Source organism: Stegostoma tigrinum, chromosome 18, assembly GCF_030684315.1.
Source record: "Stegostoma tigrinum isolate sSteTig4 chromosome 18, sSteTig4.hap1, whole genome shotgun sequence".
Lineage (NCBI taxonomy): Eukaryota > Metazoa > Chordata > Chondrichthyes > Orectolobiformes > Stegostomatidae > Stegostoma > Stegostoma tigrinum.
In genome coordinates this window covers 37,993,378-38,009,975 of record NC_081371.1, presented here as the reverse complement: position 1 = coordinate 38,009,975, position 16,598 = coordinate 37,993,378, and positions in this window count along the sequence as shown.

Below are 16,598 nucleotides of genomic sequence, written 5' to 3'. Positions count from 1 at the left end.
TGCAGAATGTGATTCCAGATTTGTGTTCCCAACTAATCTTTGTCAGGTGAGCTTTGATGTCAGCTTATGGACGTTCCTCTATTCCAAATAGGTAGTGCCAAGTACCTGTGCTGCCTACAAATGAGACTCTGAACAGGTAAATTGCTGGGTTTAGCCGTTGGGATGTCCCTGTGCTTGGGAAGGAGAGAGAAAACAACTGCAGCAAGGCAAGACTCAAGTAATTCTCCTGACATCAATGGGATCCTTTTCCTTTTTTTAAAGAAAAGGTTAAATTAATTACCCTGAATCATTCCATTGTTGGACTTCCCTGGTGAGAATGCGGACTTCACCAAAAATCCTTCAACAGCATCTTCCAAACGCACAGCCACGACCATTTAGTAGGACAAGGGCTGCAGTTATATGGAAACTCTACCACCTGCGAGTTCCCCTCCAAGCAACTCACCATCCTGACTTGGAAATATATTGCCGTTCCTTTGCTGTTCCTGCATCAAAATCCCGGATCTTGCTTCCCAACAGCATTGTGAGTCCACCTGCAGTGGATTGCAGTGGCTCAAGGTAGCAGCTCATTGCTACTTTCCCAAGGGTGAATTGCGATGGGCAATAAATGCTGACCCTGTTGTTGAAGGCAACAATTAAAGATATTTAAGTAAAAAGAAGTGATTTTAGACACAGTCTTCCCAATACATATAACAGTCCTGGCACAATAACGTGAACTCAACATGCACACGTTAAAGTGCTGACTAAGGGTGGCTGCTCTTGCCACTTGTTTAGTGAAGTCAGTGAAGAGCTTAACAGGCCAAGGAGCTCCAGATTTTGGATGTTGCCTGGGTGATTACAACCACTCTGAAGCAATTTCTGATGAGCACGTCAAATTACGGTCTCCTCTGTAGCTTTGTCTTACTGATATGTATGCTTCAATTTTGAGTCTTTTGGCTGTGATTCCAAATCGATTGTTCTAATGTGAATTTCTCTTCAGATGCTGGCTTTGTGAGCGTATGCAAGACTTATATTTTTGAGTATCCTATGTCCAGCATTCCAACATCTACAAGTCCAACATTCAAAATGATTTTTGTTGTCTGTTTCAGTATGCTCAATATTGATTCGATTCAAAATTGGCTTCGGTGAACCTTGCGGTAACCTGGGGACATTTCAGCAATTTGTAAATCACTGATGAATATTAACACAGTCGCTGTGGATGCAGTGAAATCCTAGGGAAGAATGTAGCCACAAAACCAAAGCCATAATAAAACCTTCACCGACTAGAAAAGATTAAGGAACATTATATTTATACAACCACTTGTACTTAGTACATTAGGTCATTTCAGTGAAGGTTTTCAGTTTTGGCAGAATTAGAGACTGGTAAATATTTAAACAATTCACTATGCAAGAAAAATGATATTGTATTGCGACATCCCTGTGAGAAAATCTAAGTGTTTGATCAACAAAGTTATTGTTGTTTTATTAACCCTGGAGATGAGAAGTATCTGCTCCTTGGAATGGGGCTCACTTACTGTATATAATGCATCCTCTAATTAACAGCATTTCATTCAGATTTTTCTTGATATCATGCTTTTCACTTGATTGCTTTCTTTATCCATAATTAGATGTTTGCATTGGGAATGAATTATTTAACCACTTTAGTTAATCTTTGAAGAAGCCTTCAAATTATGCAGACTCGAGTTTTATGGAATTTTTAATTTACTGCAGTAATATTTCATATTGATGTACAGTTACTTAGAACTACAATTTGTTGGTTAAAGGAATACATGTGCAAATATTTACTTCCCTTTAATTGACTGAATCTCAGCCAAGCCAAGATGTTTGCTATTATTTCCTCATTAAGTTTCACCATTCTTTCCCATAACGAATGATATTGAATGCTGGCAAGGTTATGGTTCTTCTGACTCTCATACTCTCCAATATATCATACATACATGATAATTGATCATTTGAACTTTACCTGTGAATGTGGGCATACCGTGGTAGACAAAGCCAGCTTTTTGACCTCGTTTGATGGTTTTTTTAGTGGAGGTGAATTTTCCCTCTATTAAGACCGACTGCGCCAGCTCTATCATCCCCATAGCTTACAACAGCTAATGGAACTGCCTGGGCCTTTTGGATTGTTTTCTTCACCCACTGTATAATTTTACTGAGCCATCACAGAAATTTTCAAGGTTAAATCCTGTTTCTAAAAATAAGGATATAAATTTTTGGTTAAAAAGTTAGTTTACTTTAAGGTCATTTTTATACAGGCCTATGTTGGTGTGGATTTACAGCCCACAACAGAATTGTCAAATTCCTTCATTTGCTGTAGACTGCAGCATTTTTTGCCCAAGTTACTGTAAGGCCCATCAGACATCAGCTAGTTCTGTGGAATTTCAGTCTTTGAATGTTGCAACTTAAACTGATCAAAACAGGAGACTACAATGCTTGGAAATGAAATTGTTGGAGTTACATTAGATGGAATTATAGGTGGCCATACTTTTATTATTATTTTTGCATGGGATATCTGTTCAGTAAATATCAAGATACAACCATCAGAGCAATAGGGCACACAAGTAGCCTTGACCAATAACAAGCAGAAGACTTTGAAAACAGTTTGGAGTGATCAAGCCATTCTCTTGAAATAATTTTCTGGAATAATGCCTGGTTTTTTGTTCTATTGCAATCTGTAATGCCATCTCCTTTTGTTGCTTTTCAAGAACATGCAGTGTCAACAATGCCAACTGCTGCCAGAAATCTCAATGCTGAATAAATTTGATTTATATATTCCATACTAAAAAACAGAATTGGGTACAAAATGTGTGACGTACTGCCCAGTTCTATTCAATAAAGTGGTTGAAATCTGATGTGTTTCTTTTGAACTAACTGGTCTGATGTCCATTTTAGACGGATTTGTGCTTTATTTATGTGGTCAGTATGCAGTACTGTATTGCCCATCAATATTTAGCACCATGGATAAAATTTAACTTGAGAGGGAAATGTGCTTGAAGACAGTTTGCTAGAAATCTACTTGATGTCTTTAGAATGATAAACGTGAAAAGGAGTTTGCTTTCTCAATTTTGATGTCTGATTAAATAGTATTGTGGCAGAAGTGCATTGTATCTTCAGAAAGATTTCAGTCTGTAAATTCATTTTTGATATTGCATATGATTTCTTCATTTGATAGTTTCACGGATTTCAACATTTATGTTGCTTACTTTTAAAGCCATGAGACATGGGAGAGCACAATTTGGCCATTCAGCCCATCAATTCTACTCCACTATTCAATAAGATCATGGCTGAACAGATCCTCCACTTTCTTGCCCTTTCCCCATAACCCTTGATTCTCTTGCTGTTTAAAAGTCTGTCTGCCTCAGCCCTGAGTATACATAAAAACCTAACCCCTATAATCCTCTGTGATAAATAATTCTACAGAATAACTACCCTCTGAGAAAGGAAAAAAAAACCTCAGCTTTGTCCGAACTGGGTAATCACAGCTCTTTCTCTCTGGTCCTTGATTTTTGCAATAAGGTATGTAACCTTTCTGTATCAACTTTGTCAAGATCGTCTTTGGAATGCTTCTAAACCTAGTATATCTTTCCTCAGATAAGCAATCAAAATAGTTCATAGTATGTCAGGTGTGGTCTCTCTATCTATATAGCAAGATTTCCCTATTTTTATATTCCATTCTCTTTGAAATAAAGTCAACTATCTATTTGCCTTCTCTATTACCTGCTGAAGTTGCATGTTAGCTGTGTATGTTTTATGCATGAGCACACCTCTGTGCTGGTGCTTTCTGCAGTTCTTCTCAATTTAAATAATAACCAGCTGTTCTTTCTGCCAAAGTTCATGACCTCACATTTTCCCAAATTCTATTCTATCTGCCAGATTTTTGCTCGCTTGCTTGTCCTGTCTGTATCCCACTGCAGATTATTTGTTTCATTCCCCATTTACTCTTTTTACCTATTTTTGTGTCGGCCACAAACTTGACTATAGTACAATCACTTTCCTTATCCAAGCCAAATATATATACAGTACTTTATTATTATATAGGGTGAATAATTGTCACTCCAGCACTGATTTTTGTGAAATTCCACTCATTACACCTTGTCGTCATGACAATGTCCCCCTTATTCCAAATAAAAAGCCTTTTTCCTATTAGTTAGCCAATCCTAGGTCCATGCTAGTTGACCACCTCTAACACCACGGGCTCTTAAATAAAACAGAAGTGTGGATGCTGAATTTCTGAAACAATAACAAAATTTCCCTGAGAAACTCAGCAGGTCTGGCTAGTCCAGAGAACGTTCTGTAGAGGTGAACCGTGGGCCCTTATTAAGCCACTTAACGTGTGCCACTTTATTTCTCTGGTTAGTCATTGTTGGCTTATCCATTTCCTGGAAACCTTCCTCCCCACTGAGATATATCTTTGTAATAAGCCATAAGTTATTTTCTTAAACATCTGTGTTGTTCTACAACCGTCTTTGCTACTAATCTCCTTTTCTCGTCCACTCCAGCTAGCTCTACCCTCCTTCCTCAGTTTTGACAGTCGTCTTGATTTTTTTTTCCTTTTTCAAGATTAATATTTGGCAGTGATACAAGAACTTAAGATTCTGTGCTCCAGACTTTGCATTTGCAAGCATCAGCGATAACGATTGGCCTCCTGCAGTCCTATTTCGACCCCCACCTGAGGTAACACATTCCTTAAATGCTTTTAAAACCTCAGGGCCAGATCCAAAAGGACTTTGGACCGGAACATATTTAAAGCAAGCAACTGTAACTGACAAAGTAAGTAGAGCTCGAAGGAACAGTAAGATGAATTTTGAGCAAATGTGATATTAAAAATGTGAGGCGGGAGACAGCATGACCAAGAATTTTTCTGGCATGCTGTTAGAAGTAGATACCCACATTTTCTATTGTGATCTGCTACATTGCTGCTTTAGCATAGTCCTAATGGAACGTGAGAAAGGCACTGGTGTCATTAACCATCTTATAAATCTATCAGGTACGCCTCAGGTCTATATGTGCCTCCGGACCCACCACTGGTTAGTTCTTAATTGTCTTTAGAAATGGCCTATTAAGCCACTTAATCATAGGCATCTCACTATACAACAAATGCTCAAGGCCAGTTCGAGATGGTTTGTAATTCTGGCCTTGCCAAAGATGCCCACTTCTCATGAACAAATCATTTTCTTTTAGGTGATTTGAATGCTTGCGACACCTACCTTAAACAGGAGTTAGGCTACTTTCACGTGTAAATTGGAATTGGACAATAGTGGTAGGATCCTGAATTTGAAATTCATGAACAAATAGATGGAGGTTGGGCTGTACTTTCTCTGTCTAACTGTATCATATGTTGCTCAGCTTTCCTTATCATGGCTGCTGAAGGCTGTTCTAAAGAAATAGCATGAGGAATTCTGTCTTTTTGCTTTTGCACGTAGAGGATGTGCTCCATCTGCTCCTACAAAAATAAATCCGGCTAACTGCTGTTTTTTTTAGTGTGTGTTAAAATTGTTTGCAGCTAGTTACGATAAATGATCATGTCAGTAAAGCATGTACAAACTTGAACAGAACTATCTATTTGTTAATGTTAACGTCTCCACAACAATGATTCAACAAATGGTGTATGACCAGATTTGAAGAGACTCCATTATGTGTTGTTAGGTGAGCTTCTGGAGCAAAACATAAAGCAAGAAATTACTTACCGTCATGCATTTATGAAGCAAGTTCTGCTGTTCTTTCTCACTTAGTCATGTATGGAAACCTATTGTTACAAAATGCTCATTAGTGCAACGCTGTAATACTGAGATAACAAAGTGTGGAGCTGGATGAACACAAGCAGGCTAAGCAGCATCTCAGAAGCACAAAAGCTGACATTTCGGGCCTAGACCCTTCATCAGAAAAGGGGAGGGGGGAGGGTTCTGAAATAAATATGGAGGGGGGGGGGAGGCAAATCAAAGATGGATAGAGGAGATAGGTGGAGAGGAGACAAACAAGTTAAATAGGGTGACAGGTAGGAGGATTTGGAATGACTACTAAAGCTAGATATGGATAAATTATTACAGATAACTACTCAAAGGTTAAAGCATTTTTATTCTCAGAATGTGGAAATCATTTGCAATCCCAGCATCCAACCCAAGTCGAGTTTAATGTCGATGATAAAGCATCCTCCAAGATATTGATGGGAAATCAAGAGTTGGCAATGTCAGTGAAAGTCAACTGGATGCAATTCAACTTTCTCGTTGGAGATTGTCATTGCCTTGTACTTTTGTGGCAGGATTATAGTTTGACCAAAGCTTGAGCCTTAATAAGATCTTGCAGCTATGGCCACATAAACTCCACTCATCATACATTGCACAATGAAGCAAAATGATGTGCAATCATCAGTGAGCAGCTCCACTTCTGGCCTTTATTATTTGTTCTCAGGGTTTGGCCAGCATGGGTTATGCCAGCATTTATTGCTCATCTCTAATTGTCCTGGAAAATGTGGTGGTGAGCTGCTTGCTCAAACCATTGCAGTTCTTGGGGCATAGGGACGTCCATGGTTCCGTTAGGAAGGAAACTCTAGGATTCTGCCCTAGTGAAGTTCTGGAGGAGAGAAAAGCATTGATGAAGCAGAACTAGGGTATTGCATGAAAAGCGTAACAAGTGGTTAGGGCTAAGAGTCAAACAACCATAGTCATCCTTGTGCTAGGTATGATATTTTCACATCAACCTTTTCAGTGATGTTATTACCCACCTCAAGAGGACATGGCACTTCAGCACATGCCCTCTGTTTCAGCAGAAGGAACACGACTACTGTGACACAATAGGCCTTCTGCTAGGTATGACCATAGCTAATGGAGTGGTTTCCTCTGATTCCCATTGACTTCAATATTATAAGGTTTCATGGCACAACTCTTTGTTGAATGCAGCTTTGATATCAAAGCCAGCCACTTCGACCCATCCAGGAAATTTAGTTTTTTAATGCATTTTTGGACTAAGACTGTAATAAAACCTGGATCTAATTGATTCTGAGTAGCTGGGAACCCAAACCATCAGCGAATAGCTTTTCTTTCTTTACGCTCTCAGGGAATTTGGGCATTATTTGCTGTCCTCCGTCACGATAGTGATAAAATATGGATCATGAATTTTCAATATCTATCATTGGCTTTTACTACCTGGGACTTTCATGGGCCTTTAGTTAAAAGGCACTGACTTAAAAATGGCCAAACTGATCACCTGACCACACGTTGAGCAAGTGTCCAGAAAAGTCAATAAGCAATAAACAAAATCATCTGAACTAAAATGAATGCTTTTAGGAAATAGACTGAAACAAGTAGAATGCGAAAAAATTGGAATATTCTTATTTTAATTTACACGCAGCTATATTTCACACATTACATACAAAAGACTTGCCTGTAATTATTCAGCTTGGAAACAATGACCTAAGACCCAGGAATACATAAATGAGGTGTATTTCCAGTAACCGTATTGTCAGAACAAAGAAGCTGGATTTGTAACAGTTGAGCTTTGTCTCTCCATTCTGATTCAGGGTTGACAAAACAATATAATCAGAAGATTCCAAACACACAGAACACTCAAAGGTATCTGCAATACTCACAGCTGGTGCTGATTCAGGACATCACCCAGCAACCTTTCTTTAACTTTTTAATTTATGCGCCTTTAATATTTTCCTTTGGGTTTGTAAGTAAAATTCCTCTTTCTGTCACTGAAGAAAACCTTTTAATTGGCACCTTAATGTTTCTGGTGAACCGCATTTAAATTGGGGTATGGAGTAGCAACGTACTGAAACAATCATTACATCTTTGTTTGGCCAACTGAGCAGTTGAAGGGATGGAGCTGAATCACTTGCTTTCAACTGCTCATGACAACATCCATAATTGCCTTTGCACTGAGTGGCTTTCTTTGATCGTTTCAGGGGCTGTTTAAGAGCCAACCATATTTCTGTGGGTCTAGAGTCACAATTAGGCCAGGCTGGGTAAGGATAGCAGATTTCCTTATTGTGTCAGAGGGTTGAGAGTCTTCGGAATTTTTCAGAAGACAGTGGATGCAGCATCTTTATAGATTTTTCAGACAGGGGCAGAAAGACCCTTGGTTATCAAAGAAATAAGAAATCACTGGGAGTATGCAAGAGTGTAGAGTTGAAGTTATAATCAGGTGAGTCATGATCTTCTTGAATGGCAGAGCAAATTTGAAGGAATGAGTGACCTATTCTTGCTCCTCGTCCATCTTCCATTTTGAAGACTTCTCAACTGGCCCAGAGAATTATTTTTGCACATGGATCACCATTAACCACCAAGCTCCCAACCCTCATCAATATTGCCCACTCTCCTTTCACGGTTTGTTATTTTTAATCAACCTGCGTACACATTATGACACACCCTGGAGCAGTGGGACTGGAGTATAAACCCATTGGTAGGGACTGTACCATCAAGCCACAAGAGCCCAAATCCTTTAGAATCATATCCTTTTTACATTTGCATAATTCATGTTTCTCTGCATTTAACTTCACGTACCACTTTGAAGAGGTTGAAGAAGTGCCTAATGTGGAAATAAAAGGAGATTTGCTGGATGGCTCTGGAGTAGTAGATTGCTTTTGGGTTTGACATTAGAGTTAAAATTAGCATGTGACTGAATCCAAAGACTTTAATACGAACTCAATAGCCTATATGAGAGATCCTAAAGAGTCCTAGAGATCACTTAAAATTCATTATCTTTCAACGTTTGGAAAATAACCTGCGATAGGGTAGATTACCTATCCTTCATGCAGCCTTATTAGCATCAATAAAATTAAATTCACGCTAATTTTTAAATGACATTTCATTCATCTTGTTAGGTTACCAGCCAGGTTGTGAAAATATATCTGAGTTTTTTTCAAAAAGTAAAAATGAATCAAAATCCTAAACAAATTAAGTAGACATTTGTTGCTGCTGTCCTTTGCTTTTATTAAATTGGAAATTATTCAGGCATCAATTAATTAATCTGCAAGTGGAAAACTGAGATTCACAAAAATCTCACACTGAGTATATTGCATCAAAGTGAGAGCACCAACTATGAACAACTACATGCTAATGAAATTGTAAATGAATTTTGAACTTTATTTCAAGTTAAATGACAAGTGATGTCCTGGATGGTTAATATTGGTTTATGGTACAGGAAGAAGATTGCATTACTTTAGCCTGTGGAATAGCTTCAATTAAAAGACATATTTATGACTTCATGATCAGCTGTAATTATTTTTACAGGCAACTTCAAAAACTGAAATATTTTAAATCCATCATAAAATTTCTCAGAAATTAGAACATTGATACTACGAAAAGATGTAGTTGTTCACTGTGCAAAAAGTGGCAATCTAAATGTGGACCAGTAAGTTACGTTCTCAATTGACTTTCATGGATACTAAGTTTGGTCCTTTAACTCGTTGAGAATGTTTCAAATGTAAAAGTTTGCAAGCAGTAGAACCTGATCAGTGGTAGTATGAACCGCCGATGCTGGAGAATCTGAGATAACGTGGTGTAGAGCTGGATGAACGCAACAGGCCAAGCAGCATCGGAGGAGCAAGAAAGCTGACATTTCGGGGTTGGAGCCAGTGAAGGTGAATGTAGGTGGGGCGTTAGGGAAGGGATAGGTTGGTCCAGGGAGAATGGGCAGGCCAAGGAGGCGGAATGAGGTTGGTGGGTAGGAGATGGGGGTGGAGCTTGAGGTGGGAGGAATGGTTAGGGAGGTGGGGACTAGCTGGGCTGGTTTAGGGATGTGGTCAGGGCAGGGGAGATTTTGAAACTTGTGAAGTCCACATTGATACCCTTGGGCTGCAGGGCTCCCAAGGGAAAGATGAGATGCTGTTCCTGCAACTTTCGGGTGGCGCATTGTGGTAATGCAGGAGGCCCAGGATGGACATGTCGTCCAAAGAGTGGTGGGGGGAGTTGAAATGGTTCGCGACTGGGAGCCGTAGTTGCTTATTGCGAACTGGGCGTAGGTGTTCCGCAAAGCGGTCCCCAAGCTTCCGCTTGGTTACCCCAATGTAGATGAAGCCACAATGGGAACAGTGGATACAGTATATCACATTAGCAGATGTGCAGGTGAACATCTGCTTGATGTGGAAGGTCTTCTTCGAGCCTTGGATAGAGGTGAGAGGGGAGGTGCAGGGACTGGTGTAGCACTTGCTTTGGTTGCAGGGAAAAGTGCAGGGGAGTGGGAGGGCTGGAGGGGAGTGTGAAGTGGACAAGGGAGTCATGACGAGAGTGATCCCTCCGGAAAGCAGATAAAGGTGGGGAAGGAAAAATGTCTTTGGTGGTGGGGTCAGATTGCAGATGGCTGAAATGTCGGAGGGTGATGCGTTGGATTCAGAGGTTGGTGGGGTGGTACATGAGGACAAGGCGGATTCTGTTATGGCTGTTATTGTGGGGAGGGGGTGTGAGGGATGAGTTGTGGAAAATGTGGGAGGCACAGTCAAGGGCATTTTCGACAACTGTGGAGGGGCAGTTGTGGCCCTTGAAAAAGGAGGACATCTGGGATGTCCGGGAGTGGAATGCCTCACCTCGGGAGCAGATGTGGTGCAGGCAAAGGAATCAGTGTCAAGTTTGGTAAATGTTATTTGGAAACTTGGTCTAAGGCATATTAATTGATTTCATTGTATTGCAGACCTAACACTTTTGCATGACAGACTGCTCACCATAATGATTAACATTGTGGAGTATGAAAAAATGGAAACTTGTGGAAGCGTAAAAGACATGAGCTGTTTCGAGAAATGTGGCAAAATTGTTGCGAAATTCAGCAAGGCTTATTGTGATGTTGAAATCAATTTGCTATATCTTTTAACTGAGTTAAAAGCAACCCTCCGCCACCACCCTCTGTCCTTTGAGCCAGTTCCATATCCAAATGGCTAATTCTCCCTGGTGGTCTAACCTTGCTAACCAGTCTACCATGAGGAACCTTGTTGAATGCCTCACTGAAGTTCATATCCAATCACATCCAATGCCCTACCATCTTTCTTAAATAGTGGCACCATGTTAGCCAAACTCCTGTCTACTGGCACTTCACCCATCGTTAACAGTGATACAAATATCAGCAAGGGACCCAAAAATCACTTCCCTAGCTTCCCATAGATTTCTAGGATACACTTGATCAGTCCTGGAGATTTATCCACTTTTATGCATTTTAAGACATCCAGCTCCACCTCCTCAGTAATACGGTCATTTTTCAAGATTTTGGTATTTATTTCCCTACGTTCTCTATCTTCCATATCTTTCTCCTGGGAGATCTGGGCAAGGTTCTTACTAGCCACCAGTGAGTTCCTATTAAGAGGGATTATTGCTTAGTAATAATCTTACTAACTACATAGCTGTCCTTGCATCCAAATATACCACCTGAGCAAACTAGACAAAGAATTCTCAACATGGAAGTCAGAGCATGTACCTGGTGGCTTCAGCTTGACAATGTCTGCAAACTGCCGCATTGTTGTCACCATGAAACAGCATCTCAGGGCACAGTCTGTTTGCACCAATCACATGTGTCCATCAGCATTGGCATTCAATAATTGCCAACTCCCCAGATCATCATTGCACTTCTCCAATCCAAGACACTTAGGAAGCTGAGACCTGCATTGCAGTCAGCACTGGCAACCAGCATTGAATGTCTGCTGCAAGGACACTTTACACACAGAACACGTAACCATCTTACAGTCTGTTCCAGGCTACATCTCAGGGCTGCTCTCTTAGCCCTCATTCACTTAACACCTATCTCGTTGCTCGTTGTATCCGCATCATGCCTTGCCTTCCCCTTCCCCGTCACCATAGCTTATGACAGCATTGTGCAACCTCCTAACTGATTCAGAACACAGATACAGTGCTGCCTGTGCTTCATCCTGGGCCATTTTAGAGCAGACTGTGAGGCTGTTGGAGATGTGGTTCCACAGCTTGTACCAGTCTGGAGGTGCTTCCAATATAGTCCACATAGAGCTGCATTATGCATTACTAGCCAGAAAGGACCTGAAAGATAGGAGCAAATTTTTGCAAATGCTGGAATCTGTCCTGAAAGCAAAAGGTGCTGGAGATTGCAGCTCTGATGAAGAGTCATCTAGACTTGAGACATTAGCTTCCTTTCTCTCCATGAATGGTACCTGACCCACTCTGTTTTAGGGATATGAATGACTTCCAGTTTCAGTAAATAAGAACTGAGTGCAGCAGGAAATGGTGGACTGCAAAATAGCCATTGGTCATCTGTCAGAATTTAGGTTGTGTTATGGGGGTAACTATAGCCTCTGTTGGCTTTGTTTGTGTTTTGATTGCGTGCCTGTATGTAATGTTCCCCTATTGGACAATGACATGATGAGGGCATTGAGGACAGAGTAGCAGAAAATTAGAGAGGATGTTTAGATGGGAACAAAAGCAGAAATTGCTGGAGAAGCTCAGTGGGACTGGCAGCATCTGTGGGAAGGAAGCATTGTTAATGTTTCGTTTCTGGTGGCTCTTCATCAGAACTGTTTGTAGGGAGGAGAAAGTGACGTTTATGCTGTTGAAGTTGGGAAGCAGAGGGGGTGCAGAAGGGAGAGATAAGTCCTTTCCCCAACCCACAAATGCACACACACACTTTGTCTTCATCATTAATGCCACCTTTTGCACCTGCAGCTCTTTGTCTTAATTTAGTACATAGATGGGAGGTAGCTAAGAACAAATAAGCCATGTGACCTTGTAGTTAAATAGCAGCTAGGGTGGGAATGGGTTGAATGTGCGAGGGAGTATCAGCTGTGAGCATATGTGCTCTGAGTAATGTGACTTTGTGGTTGCTGTATGTTGCTGGCAAAGGGCAATGCCAGATTGTCGACTTTTACCAGGGCCTTTTGAAAATGGCACAGGCTCAGGAGGGCTTGTATTTTGGTGGATATCTGGTGTGTGATGAATTGTTCTGGGAACAGTGGTGGCAGGGTGGGGCTGGATCCATACATGAGAGATAGTGGCAAGGGAGCAATTGGTAAGGTTTATAAGAGATCTCGGCTGGTGTCACAGCAAGAGATCTACTGTGAAACTTAACAAAACTTGACACTTTGCCAAGAATAATTATAAAATTCAGGCCATGGTAAAATTCAATGGTTTGTTCAGAAATAGAACTAGAAAGGTCTGGAAATACTCATCTGGAAGGTCTGGAAGTACCCTCCTAGTAACATGCTTTTATTGTAGCTAGGTTCTTCTCCGAAGGTAGGCTTTAGATTGGCCCTTCAGCTTTGAGGGTGCACCGAGTGCCATGATTAATTGGACGGAGAACTTGACGTCATGTCAATTAAGGGAGCGCCGCAGGCAAAATTCCAGGTCAGTGAGTGTTTCTCCATGGTTCCGCACTTCAAGATAATCCATGATTCTGTTTGCTGCCTGGAGCTAAAATACTGATCAATATTTCAAAAATTAGTTCTGTTTTTCTCTACCAAAGAGCTGCTCTGATTAACAGAATCCAAAGTGTAATCTCTTTATGTTGGCAATATTCAGAATGATTTTGGCCCCTGTGCTTTCATTACCTATGTTTATTCACATTTGTGAAGAAACTCTTAAATGAAATGAGTGAAATGAAACGTCATAATAAAACAAACCTTTTCAAGTTTCATATTATGGTGAATACTTTTGAGCTGCTTGCTGAAACTTGATTAAATCATTAAGAAACCTTAATGATTGTCAGTATTAGCTTTGCAGGTGGGATTCTTGAGGTCCAGTGATAGTGCCCCTACCTTTGAGCTAGCAGGCCTGGGTTCAAATCTCAACTGCTGTAGAGGTGTGTGATAATGTTTCTGAACAGGTTGATTAAAAATACCTTAGATGTGCAGGTCTCTCTAAGAGTCAAGTATAGCAACACCTGAGCTTATTCAGTGCCCACAATTCTCTTTTGAGGGGGGTAATAGCTATGTTCTTTGAGTTCAAGTTCTGTGTAATAACATCTCTGAACAGGGTGATTAGAAAATGTGAGGAGGAAGGGACTGAATTCTCAATTAGAGAGAGAGAGAGACGTTGACACTACAGGGGCTGAAGTGCTTTATTTTCTCCTCCAATTCCATTTTGATTGAGTCCATCCTTCAATTCCACCTCCCCTCCCCTATTCGGCTATTAATGCACTGCCCTTGGTGGGCAGTGCCGGTAATACAATTGATTGTTTATTTGGTTAGATGGAAGGGGAGAAAAAATGAACTGGCTTCATCCTGACTTCTGCCTCTTTATTACAGCAATGTCCCTGTATGGATAACCTTGGGGAGGGAGCATGTGGTGTCTACCACTATCCTTGAGGACTTCAGAGACTGGTGAGCACCTCAGGGTTGGAATGCATTCTCTCTCTTATGAATCCATTTTAATTTGGTTCCCTCCCATTTTCCCAACCTTTCCTTCACTTCAGTGTTGGTTTCTTTTGTTTAATTAGTCGATTGTGAATCTGGTGGGGATTTACTCAAAAAGCAAAAGAGTGGTCTCCATGTAGTGCTTTTGTGGTGCAATGGTAATGTCTCCTGCCTCAGACGGCAGGCCCTAGTTCATGCCCCACCTGCCCTAGAAGTGTGTTATAACCGCCTCTTTGACTGGTCTGTCTCCTCGCCACCTATCTTCTCCTCTATCCATCTTCTATCTGCCTCCCCCCCTCCCTATTTATTTCAGAACCCCCTTCCCCTCCCCCATCCTCTTGCTCTTTCGGACTCGATAACAACAAAATGATGGTAAGTCATCAGCCTCCTTGTAGTCCTGCTCCTGGGCTGCCCCACGGAAGCATCACCGGTTCCAAGCAGCAGGCTGGGAGAAACCTCTCTTCTGCAGACACGTTCATCCTCTGGTGTCCTGGGAGAAGGAGCATGCAGTGTCCACCAGCATCCTCAAAGCTTTCAGAGAGAAATTGGGGCTGGGGTGCATTCTTTTCTGTACATGCTTCATAGTGATTCAGCCTTCTCCCTTGTTTACCCCACCCTTTTGTGCTATGCGGTCATACAGCCCCTGGTATGTAGTGTTTGGAATTTTGTTTGTTAAGTGATTCGATAGATTGGTGGTGAATGTTTAAAATTTAATAAAAATAACTGACTTTATTAGGACTGCCTTGTGAGCCACCTTATGGGCTTGGTTGGAAGAACAATCAATAGGTCTGGACAGCGGCCAGTGGAAGGGAACTGAAATTCTGACCGTGTTCCTGTGTTCTACAACTCTGCTCAATCCCAGCTGTCCTTAGAGGGAGCTTTTAGAGGAGGAAGGGCACCATGGGGGTTAAGGTGCATCATTTATCCCACGGGCTCCATTGTGATTTAGTCTCCTCCTGTATTTCTTCCCCTGTTTGACTTTTGTTGATACACAGTTCCTGGTGGTTGTATTTGATGGATTGGATAATTTAGAGGTGAGTTTCCAAAAAAAGAACGACACTGGCTTTATCCCCATGCAGGGCTTTGTTTCTGGATGGAAGGTCTAGAATGGAACGGTGGAAACCACTGTTTGTGTCAAGCTGAAGATTTACAGAAGAAACGCTGCAAAACTTTGAATGTCTTTTGCTGCCTAATTTGCCATAACAATACTAGCCTCTTACACAATGCTAACTGCTCTGGTTCATGAAAAGTCACGAAGCAGACATTGTTCCATGGATTATTAATTATAGATGTAAAATATACATCCTGTTGTAACTGTAAAATATACACAGCAATGGAATATAAATGCAATTTTACAAACAACAATGGTAGCTTAGGACAGCAACAACTTTGGATGAGCTACTGCATATAGTTTTCTTAGAATTGAATTTACTATCCACCCATCTTAACACGTATTTATTTCAGAGATAGTAGGAACTGCAGATGCTTGTCCCCGCCTCCCTAACCTGCCCTTGCCCACCCCATCCCTTCCTCCCACCTCAAGCCCCACCTCCATCTCCTGCCTACTAGCCTCATACTGCCCCCTTGGCCTGTCTGTCCTCCCTGGGCTGACCTATCCCCTCCCTAAACCCCCACCTACACTCACCTTTACTGGCTCTAACCCCGCATCTTTGACCTGTCTGTCTCCTCTCCACCTATCCTCTCCTTTATCCATCTTCTATCCACCTCCCCCTCTCTCCCTATTTATTTCAGAATCCCCTTCCCCTCCCTTATTTCTGAAGAAGGGTCTAGGCCTGAAACGTCAGCTTTCCTGCTCCTCTGCTGCTTGGCCTGTTGTGTTCATCCAGCTCTACACATTGTTATCACAGTATTTATTTGTTGCATAACTCAAGTCGTATTATTTCATGCATGTTCAGATCGTCCTAATCTAGTTATACACTGTTCCCATCTCTTTTACTAAAACAAAATATTCAGACTGAATGAACAATATTCATTGTACATGGCATAATTGACATGGCATGATAAGGAGAAGTGAGTGTGCAGGAAAGCTGGAAGTAACTGGGAACTTTATTGTATGTTGTTACACATCTGTAAGGAGCAAGGTACAAAACATATTGTTTTCTGCCATATACTTCAATTGAGTTAATTAGTTAAAACAAAAGTCCCTTTTTTTAGTTTGGTGAATTACTTGTGTTATACATTTAACATTTGATCTATATTGGATTTAGTTTATTTATTACAGTAAAGATCTTAAAACATGAAATCTTCTCTTTTAATTATTTCTGTTGATCACCAGGAAATTAAT